The 9,676-nt window shown below is 48.5% G+C and overlaps 1 non-coding gene across 1 annotated transcript; it reads right to left on the bottom strand.

Moving 5' to 3' along the window:
- Positions 1-8,278: 8,278 nt before the first annotated feature.
- On the bottom strand, positions 8,279-8,385 carry LOC148208976 (small nucleolar RNA R71). The gene has a single exon (XR_015787536.1). It is a non-coding gene; the product is annotated as a small nucleolar RNA R71 (small nucleolar RNA).
- Between the last annotated feature and the right edge of the window lie 1,291 nt (positions 8,386-9,676).

The raw sequence follows: 9,676 nt of genomic DNA, 5'->3' as shown, positions 1-9,676 counted from the left end.
GGTCGGATTCCAAGTCTAGTTCGAAGCCAGAAATCATCGTACCTGATCGAGGAGTGAGGTCCCCTACTTATGGGTGGCGGTCCCGCTAATCTAGCGACTGTTACATTCGGTAATCTCGGGACCGACGGTTACGCCCGATAATCACGCCGCAGACAGTTGCGCATCTCGGCCCATACCGAGCTCCCCGGTGGGTCGGACCTGGGCCAGGCTCACCTCAGCCCTCACACTTGGCACTTGTCGGCATTGGAGGCGGCCATCTCGACCTTCCGAGCTGGGCATGATTCATGAGTCATCTTGGAGCACCAATAGGGGTCTTCCACGTGTCCAGAGTATTCCCTTCCCCAAACATTGGCCCCCTCTTTGTCTGGTCCGATCTCGACCTGACAGAGAAGTTCATTCGACTCGCTTTGGACACGTGGCGACTTCCTATTCGTGGGAAAATACAACCGTCGCGGAAGATTTATCGTCGGAATATTCAAATATTCTGACGCTTCGGATCTCAGAGAGGATCCCAGCCGCTCGTTGATTACACGTGTACGGTGGGGAAATTCTTCCGACGGGCTATAAATGCCCCCAATCCTTAAGATCATACCTTACGTTCCTTGAATTCTTGGAGTTCGATCTGAAGGCAGCTCGAACCCTTGGTAGGTCGGTCTCTTCCCTCTCTCTTTCGAACATAATTGCCATGTCGTCCTCTATTAGCAGCAACCTAGGATCCGATTTAGCTCGTAGGTTAGAGTCCGAGCTCGAGGAGATAGAGAACTTTAGAATCTCCGATGACGGGGAGGATAGCGACGCCTCCACTTCATGTTAGGGTTTGGAATACCCTTCTAGGATACCTGAGCACTACCTCGGATCCCTTCGTAGGGGGTTCGCTATCCCTGAGAACATCCTCCTTAGGCTTCCGGAGGAGGGGGAGAGAGCTGACCATCCTCCAGAGGGATGGGTCACTCTCTACTTCAAAATGTTTGAGTACGGCCTCAGACTTCCCCTTCACCCTTTTGTCCAAGAATTTCTCTTCCGGACTGGGTTGGCTCCGGCTCAAGTGGCCCCCAATGGGTGGGGTGTCATTTTCGCTTTGGCCATCCTCTTTTGGCTTCGAGCTCGGGATAGTGAGGAGGCCGAGCTGTTGGACGTAGACCAGCTCCTCGCGTGCTTTGAGGGGAAAAGGATAGCTAAGAAGCCTGGTCGGTTCTATATGTGCGCAAGGAAAGGCGCAGGCGGTATAGTTAAGGGGCCGACCTCCATCAAGGGATGGGTGAGGAAGTGGTTCTACGCTTCGGGGGAATGGCTCGCAAAGGACGAGTCAGGTCGTTCCTTCTTTGACGTCCCCACTAGGTTTGGGAACCTAGGTACGGAGTAGTTCTTACTTTTCGTAATTTTCTTCTGTCATTCAGGTCTAACTCGGATTTTGTCTTCGTGCAGTTTCAATCCGACCAGTCCCCGAGCTTACGCAGGCCTCCTTCGATACTCTGAAATACTACAAGGAGCGCTTTCCGAGGGGTAGGAAGGTCGGAACCCTGGTGACTGACGAACTGCTGCTTGAGTCCGGGTTGCTAGATTACAACCCTGCAGTTCGTCCCATCGAATCCTCAAGGCCGAACTTTGAACTTGGTATGCTGAACTTGCCTTCCCCCTTTTTCCTCTAACCTTGTGTTGACCCTTGTTTTTATCTTGTAGCCATGGTTTGCGGATTTGCAAGCGGCGTGAAGCGCAAGTCTAAGGGCCGAGCCCATGCTCTTGAGGCTGCCCAGAGTTCGAAACCTCCCACCCCTGCCGTGGTAGGGCCTGCCTCGGAAGATCCAGCCCCGGTGATCGAGCTGGAGTCTTCTGGGGGTCCCTCGAGGGAGAAGCGCCCCAGGGATCAGACCGAGGCGGTGGACGCCCAGACCGAAGCGGCGGACGCCCCGCCTTTGGGCGAGGAGGCAAGGGAGGAAGCCCCTCTAAAGCGAAGAAGGAAGCAAAAGAAGGCGATCTCTCCCTCGGAGGTCGGAGCTTGCAGGGTCTTGCCTGCAGGTTAGGCTGATCCGGTGGACGATCCTGCGGCCAGGATGGGCGGGACGTCCGATGTGACTGCGCGGTTCAGAATTGAGCCGTCAAGTCTCTGGGTGAGGGAGCAGGTGACCCGCATCTCAGCTGCGAGTTTGAACCGCTGCCTAAGGAGGGCGTCCAAATTTGTGAGCGCCCCTGGGTCCGTTCTGCAGAGGACCATCGACTACGCCGCCGAGGTAAGACTAGTGCCCCATTTTTTGCTTGATTTCGCCCAACAGGTAGTTCGATCTAACTTTTTCCATGTACCATTTCTCAGGCGTTTGTTGCTTCCATTCAATCGGCTCTGGTTATAAAGGCCGAGCTGGATGGGAGGGAAGCTTTGGCAGCGAGGGAGAAAGAGGAGTTCTCCGCTGCCTTGGAGGCTGCTTCCTCCACCATGAAGGATGAGCTGCTGAAGGCTCACTCCGAGGTGGAGACTTTGAAGGCCGAGGTGGAGTCTCAGGCCGAGCTACTGAAGAAGGAGGAGGACAGGCGCAAGGCTCAACTCCGAGCTGCCCACGCCATCACCAGGGGCTTGGAGAGGGAGAAGTTCCAGCTCCTGAAGGAGTAGGACGACATGCTCCAGACGCTCGAAGCGAAGGATAAGGAGTTGGAGCATGCGACTGCCGAGCTAGAGACGGTGAAGGAGCGCCTCAGCAATGGAGTCCTGCTGGAGGAATCGTTTAGGCAACATCCTGACTTCGATGGATTTGCAAAAGACTTTTCTGACGCGGGCTTCAAGTTCCTCATGAAGGGCATTGCTTCCGACATGCCCGACCTTCAGATCGATTTCAGTGGTCTGAAAAGGAGGTATGCCGAGAAGTGGGCGTCTGGGCCTAGCGGCACCCCTGGCCCTCAAGCGTTGGTGGATCAGTATGTCAGGGATCTGGACTCTGACTACTCCGATCCCGAAGAGGACCAGGTCGACTCCACTCAGGAGGGCGCTCCCCCAGCAGGCTCTTAGGCGACCACCCTTCACGAGGCTTTTCGCTGTTCTCCCTCCCTTTTCTTTTTGTTTGTAAGTGTCAGGGCAGAGCTGCAAGGTCTATAAGCCTTGGCTCTGCTCTTCATTCAATAAAGAGACTCTCATTTGCTTCTACTTTGTTGTTAGTGACCTCTTTTCTTTGCTTTTCCTTTGAACTGCAGCTAATGTCACCTCGCACCTCTTTACTTTTGAGGTCGCGCCTTTAATTAAAATAATTTGAAAGCTTGAGTTTGAATCTCTTAATGTTCAATACATTGCACCAACTCTGGATTTTTAACATTTCACCCTTAACTTAAAAAGGTAAAAAGGCTAAAATCCGTAGCTATTCTTCATATCGTTCCTCGTATCCTTAGACTTCGAAGGATTGAATTTGAACCAACTGCTGGAATGCGATCGCGTGGGAGTCCGTGGTCCCCATTTAATTTATGGTCGAACTCGGAAGCACGAAATTAAATCATCACATTTATTCCGATCATAATGCTTTTGGAACAGTCGTTACAAACTCATTGAAACCCTTTTGGCATTTCAAGGATAATAACGCTTCAGGTGTTCCGCGTTCCACGGGTGCGCGAGGACAATCTCCTTTCAGATCGGCCAATACGTACGTCCCAGGTCGGACTATGCCCTTGATCTCAAATGGGCCTTCCCAGGCCGGATCAAGGGCACCCACATGCGTTTAGACCCTCCTTAAGACCAGATGTCCGACCTGAAAGGCCCGAGGTCGAACGCGGGCATTGTAATGTCGGGCCATCCTGCCCTGATATTCCGCCAGGCGTAGCTGGGCCATTGCTCTTCATTCTTCCAACAAGTCGAGGTTGAGGAGCAACTTTTCCTCATTTGTCGAAGGCTCGTAATGCTCTACTCTGTCAGATGGCATGCCGATCTCAACCGGGACTACAGCTTCGGAGCCGAAGGACAGGGAGAACGGGGTCTCACCCGTCGACCCCCGTTGGGTGGTCCGGTACGACCATAGAAGTTCTGGTAGCTCCTCGGCCCACCTGCCTTTCTTGGAGTCCAGTCTAAGTTTGATGCCTCGCTTGATGATCTTGTTGACCGCCTCCACCTGCCCATTTGCTTGCGGATGTGCGGGGGACGAGCTGAGATGACTTATGCCAAGTTTGCTGCAAAAGTCTTTGAACTTGGCGTTGTCAAACTGCTTCCCATTGTCTGTCACTATGGCATGTGGTATACCAAAGCGACATATGATATTCGTCCATACGAAGGACGTGACCCTGGATTCCGTTATGTGGGAGAGTGCTTCGGCCTCGGCCCACTTGGTGAAGCAATCCACAGCAACCACAGCGAACTTGGTCTGGCCCTTGCCCAAAGGGAAAGGACCAATGATATCTACCCCCCACTGCGCGAATGGCCACGGGGCCGAGATGGCGGTGAGCAGCTCGGGAGGTTGGTGGATTATGGTTCCGTAGCGTTGGCAATTGTCGCAAGTTCTAACGAACTTCTTGGCGTCCTGGCTGAGGGTCGGCCAATAGTATCCTTGTCGGATCACTTTGGCTGACAGCGACCGGGCGCCTGAGTGATTGCCGCACACTCCTTCGTGGATCTCTCTGAGGACGTACAGGCCCTCTTCAGGGGTTAGGCATCTCAACAGAGGCAGGGAAAAGCCACGTCGGTACAATGCCCCATCTCGGACCACGAACCGAGCTGCCCGCCTTGCCAACTTTCTGCGCTCCTTGGGGTCTTGTGGTGAGTTGCCCCTAATGAAGTCCGCGATCGGGTCCATCCATGAGGGTTCTGGAGTGCCGATCTCCATCAGATCTGGCTCTAAGATCGAGGGATTATCTAGGATCTCGACGGGGACCGACCTGGCCAGGTCGGTCTCGTACGCCGATGCTAACTTGGCCAAGGCGTCAGCATTAGAATTTTCTGCCCGCGGAATCCGGCTTACTTCGTAAGTTCGAAACTGGGTGAGGTATGATCTGACCTTGCCAAAATACTTCTCCATTCGGGTGTCTTTGGCTTGGTATTCGTCCTTGATCTGGCTTACAACCAGCTGGGAGTCACTGAAGACCTTAACACAAGAGGCCCCCAATGCTTGAGCGACTCGCAGGCCGGCAATAAATGCTTCATACTCAGCCTCGTTGTTAGAAGTCCGGAAGCTGAACCGCAAGGCATACTCAAATCGCTCACCCCCTGGTCCGAGCAAGAGGACCCCGGCTCCGCACCCCTTCTCATTGGAGGATCCGTCGACATAGACTGTCCAAGGCAGGTCGGACCCGCTCAGCTCGGAAGGTGGTGTGAGCTCGGCTATGAAATCTGCCGCTGCTTGTCCTTTCAACGCAGTTCTGGGTTCGAACTGGATGTCGTACTCACTTAGCTCTATTGCCCACTTCATTAGGCGTCCGGAAGCTTCCGGCTTATGGAAGATACTTTTAAGGGGCGAGTTAGTGAGCACCACCACCGTATGGGCTTGGAAGTATGGTCTAAGTCGTCGGGCCGAGGTGACCAAAGCGAGAGCCAACTTCTCCATCTGAGGGTATCTAGTCTCGGCTTCGGTCATAGCCTTGCTTGTGTAGTCGACCGGGTTTTGCCGCGCTTCCTCTTGCCTGATTAGGGCCGAGCTGACGGCACTGTCAGACACTGCTAGGTATAATTGGAGCTTGTCCCCCGGCATAGGCTTGGCAAGCAAGGGTGCCGAACAGAGGTAGTTCTTCAATTGCTGAAACGCTTGCTCGCACTCCGCCGTCCATTCAAACGGCCCTTTCTTTCGTAAGACCTTGAAGAAAGGGAGGCACTTGTCCGTTCACCTTGAAACAAACCGGTTCAGGGCCGCAATCCTGCCATTGAGGCACTGAAGCTGTTTCAGCGTTTTAGGTGCCTCTATCTCGATCACGGCTTTAATCTTTTCGGGGTTGGCCTCGATTCCCCGGTTGTTTACTGATTACGCTTGTTTACATGCGTAAAAAGAAGGTTTTAGATGCTGTTTTTACTATGTTTCAGCTTTGTTTCGGATTTTTCTCGATCGTTTGAGTTCCAATTCATGCAAAATTCATATACTATGGTTTGTGGATGACTTATATTGTATTTATGACATTTTAGGGCCATTTGGGAGTGCAAATTAATCAAAAGAAGCAAAAAGACGAAAAAGTATCATGGGAGGCGCCAGGCGCCTGGGAAGCCTGCAGAAAAACAGGTTTTCTTCCAACTTTGCCCTTAATGAAACGCGTCTTCCAATGCGTTTTGGTGGTTCCAACCGATGCATACGTGTAGAAGAAGTGTTCCACTATCAGTTTGAGCACGATTTGGTCAGTCAAAAGAGTTGGAAATGGGTGATTCACCATCGTTTTAGGACCTACCTGACCAATTCTGCACAGCTATAAATTCCAGCAACTTCTCCACCTAATTCATCAAGCCTTGCTTCCTTCTCTTGATCATTTTTAGTGTTTCTTTGTTGCTTTCTAAGTACTTTTGAGTTGCTTTCATTAGTTACTTTTGGTTTTTAAATCCCGAGCACTTTACATTCTTTTATTGAGCTTGTTTTGTTTCCATTTGTACTTAGTCATTTTCTACTTATTCAAATATATAAAAATCTAGCACTTTGCTTATTCTCTCTTTGCCTTTACTTTATTTTCAGTTAAGAGAGTTGTGTTTTTGGAGGAAAGAGCACGTGACACTCTCCCTTGCTTGAAAGAGAAGGGCGAAGCTCTCAATCCCGATAAAAACTCTCCATTAGTTAACTTTTGTTTTTCACACATGCATTCCACATTCAACCATTTTACTTGCTGTATTTTCTTCAATATGTCTTTCTAAATTCCCGTCTCTAGCCCGGTTATGGATAGTTAGCCTTTTATGTCTAAAAAGGGTTGCTAAGAAGTAGTGTTTTTACTTTCCATTCATTGCTCAACATGTTTTCCCAAAAAGTTAGGATTTAGAGAAGGCCACTGTAAGTCTTAACAAGTCAATACTGAGAAGGTTGCTTATTTGCATTGTTGAGTGATTAAACCGAGGAGAGGAGCGCCTTAGACATAAGGGTTCCGCTTAAGTAGCCTAGACATAGGACCTTAACCCGAGGTTGCGACTATTTCCATCCTAAAACTAAGATATATCTCATAATAGACATATTAGGGAATGTCTTAGGACTTTGAACTTGCTTAGACATAAGTAAAGTGAAAAGCGTAGTCGTTAGTTTCTAAAGTAAAATGCATATTATCCTTAGCGTGTACTTGATTCTTTATTGGCTAACTTGAAGTAAATCGGGCTAGGTTTTATCATTCTAAGTCCAAATCCCAAATCCAAACCATTATTTGTGACCACTTCCCATTTTACAAGAATCACTCATTCCAACATTCACTATTCTTTAAAACTTTAGAGTTTGGAAATTGTTTAGAAGTCCTTGAGGATCGATACTTGGATACTCCATCCATTTTATATTACTCTGACAGGTGTGCGCTTGCATCTATATAATTGTTACCACGCTTAGCGCGTGCGTTCAGCATAAACATTCCAGTCAAGTTTTTGGCGCCGTTGCCGGGGACTTTAGTTTTAAAATTTATTTTCAAATTCTTTTAGTTTTTATTTTTGTGAATTGTTGTTGGGTGTAATTTCCATCCACCGTTTTTGTTCTATATTTTTGGTCGTTTATCTCACAAGGGTAAGTTAAAGTGCATGAGCACAAGATCTTTTCTTCTACCCCTTGACCCTGAGATTGAGCGGACCCTTCGAAAAACTCGAAAGGAGCAAAGACTTCGAAAACAACTAGAAAAGCAAAAAGAGAGAGAAGGTGAAATCAGTCCTGAAAGTGAGGTAGAGAGTACGAGCACATCAATGGCAGATATTCCACCTCGTGATCCGGTTGATCCACCTGCTGTTAACGGTAATATGAGGGATCATGCGAGAAATGATGAATTCAACCATATCCAGATGGCGGACAACAGAGACGTGGCAATGCGAGAATATGCCGCCACGGCTTTTCAGAACTTTGATTCAGGGATAGTCAACCCTATTCCAGCCCACGCAAACTTTGAGCTTAAACCAATGATGTTCCAAATGTTGCAGACAATTGGACATTTTGGAGGGCAGGAACATGAGGATCCACATGATCATCTGAAATCATTCATTCAAATTGCAAATGCATTTCGATTACCTGGTATAACAGACGATGCTCTGAGACTAACACTTTTTCCATTTTCTTTGAAGGACCAAGCTAGAGCATGGCTCAATGCATTTCCACCGGGATCCATCACCACATGGGGGTCGTTAGTGGAGAAGTTCTTAACAAAATTCTTCCCACCTACTCGCCACGCTGATATCAGAGAGGAGATCATCTCCTTTAGACAGTATGATCGTGAACCTGTTCACGAGGCGTGGGAGAGATTTAAAGAACTAATCAGGAAATGTCCGAACCATGGCTTGCCGGCATGCATCCAGATAGAACATTTCTTTAGAGGCTTAGATCATCCTACTAAGATGATGCTAAACAATGCTGCCAACGGAGCCTTTACAAAGAAGACATTCAACGAGATAGTTGACATCCTAAATGACTTAGCTTCACACAACGAACTATGGTGTTCGCAAAGATCTAGGGCAGCACCAAAGAAGCAAGATCCAGCTGGAGTTTTGGCTCTGGACATTGCGACCTCGATGCAAAAAGAGATGGTTACAATGAACCAGAGGCTGAAAGAGATGGCATTGGGAATAAAAAATCCATTAGCCACGCCGATACAACCTGTGCAGTCGGATTATTGCACTCCTGCCCCTGTTTGCCAAGTCAACGATCTCATTTGTTCATTTTGCAGTGAAAACCATATTTATGATAATTGTCCACATAACCCTGCTTCTGTTTTTTATGTAGGACATGGGAACAATAGGAACTTTAACCCATATTCGAACACCTACAACCCAGGTTGGAGGCACCACCCTAATTTCTCATGGGGAGGACAAGGAGGTTCGAGCGGTTTTAATCAAGGGCAGAGCCAGCAGAACAAGCAGCCCTATGTTCCACCTACACAACAATACATCCCACCACCGCAACAGCAGTACAATCAGAGAACACAGACTCCACCAGTTCAAAATAACAACTCAAATCTTGAGAATATGATGAAGGAGTACATGGCCCGAACCGACGCAGTGATACAATCCCAAGCGGCATCAATGAGGAATTTCGAGACCCAATTGGGACAGCTCGCCAATGAATTGAAGAATAGACCACAAGGTTCTTTTCCAGGCCATACTGAATTACCAAAACGAGAAGGGAAAGAACAGTGCAAAGCTGTCACCCTCAGGAGTGGACTGACATATGATGGACCAACAATGCCAACAACAGATGTACAGATTCCGTCCACTGAACCAATTGTAAAGATACCAGAAAATCCAACAACACCAGAAAAAGAAAATATTAGAAAAGGTAATGAGGACACCCCGAGTGTTCCTCCACAGGTACAGCCTTCTTTTACTCCTATTCCCCCGTTTCCACAAAGATTAGTTAAGAAAAATAATGATTCCCAGTTTAGAAAATTTTTAGATATTTTAAAACAACTGCATATAAATATACCATTAGTAGATGCTCTAGAACAGATGCCAAATTATGCTAAGTTTTTGAAAGATATAGTTTCTAGGAAGAAAAAAATAGGAGAGCATGAACTGGTAGCCATGACAAAATGTAGTAGTGAAGCTGTAGGCAGCCCGCTAGCCATGAAATGTAAC

The sequence above is a fragment of the Momordica charantia genome (genome assembly GCF_013281855.1).
Source record: "Momordica charantia cultivar OHB3-1 chromosome 9 unlocalized genomic scaffold, Mcharantia_2.0 BLBB01000009.1, whole genome shotgun sequence".
Lineage (NCBI taxonomy): Eukaryota > Viridiplantae > Streptophyta > Magnoliopsida > Cucurbitales > Cucurbitaceae > Momordica > Momordica charantia.
Note: the sequence above shows the minus strand (reverse complement) of the source record. Positions and strands in the feature narration are given on the sequence as shown.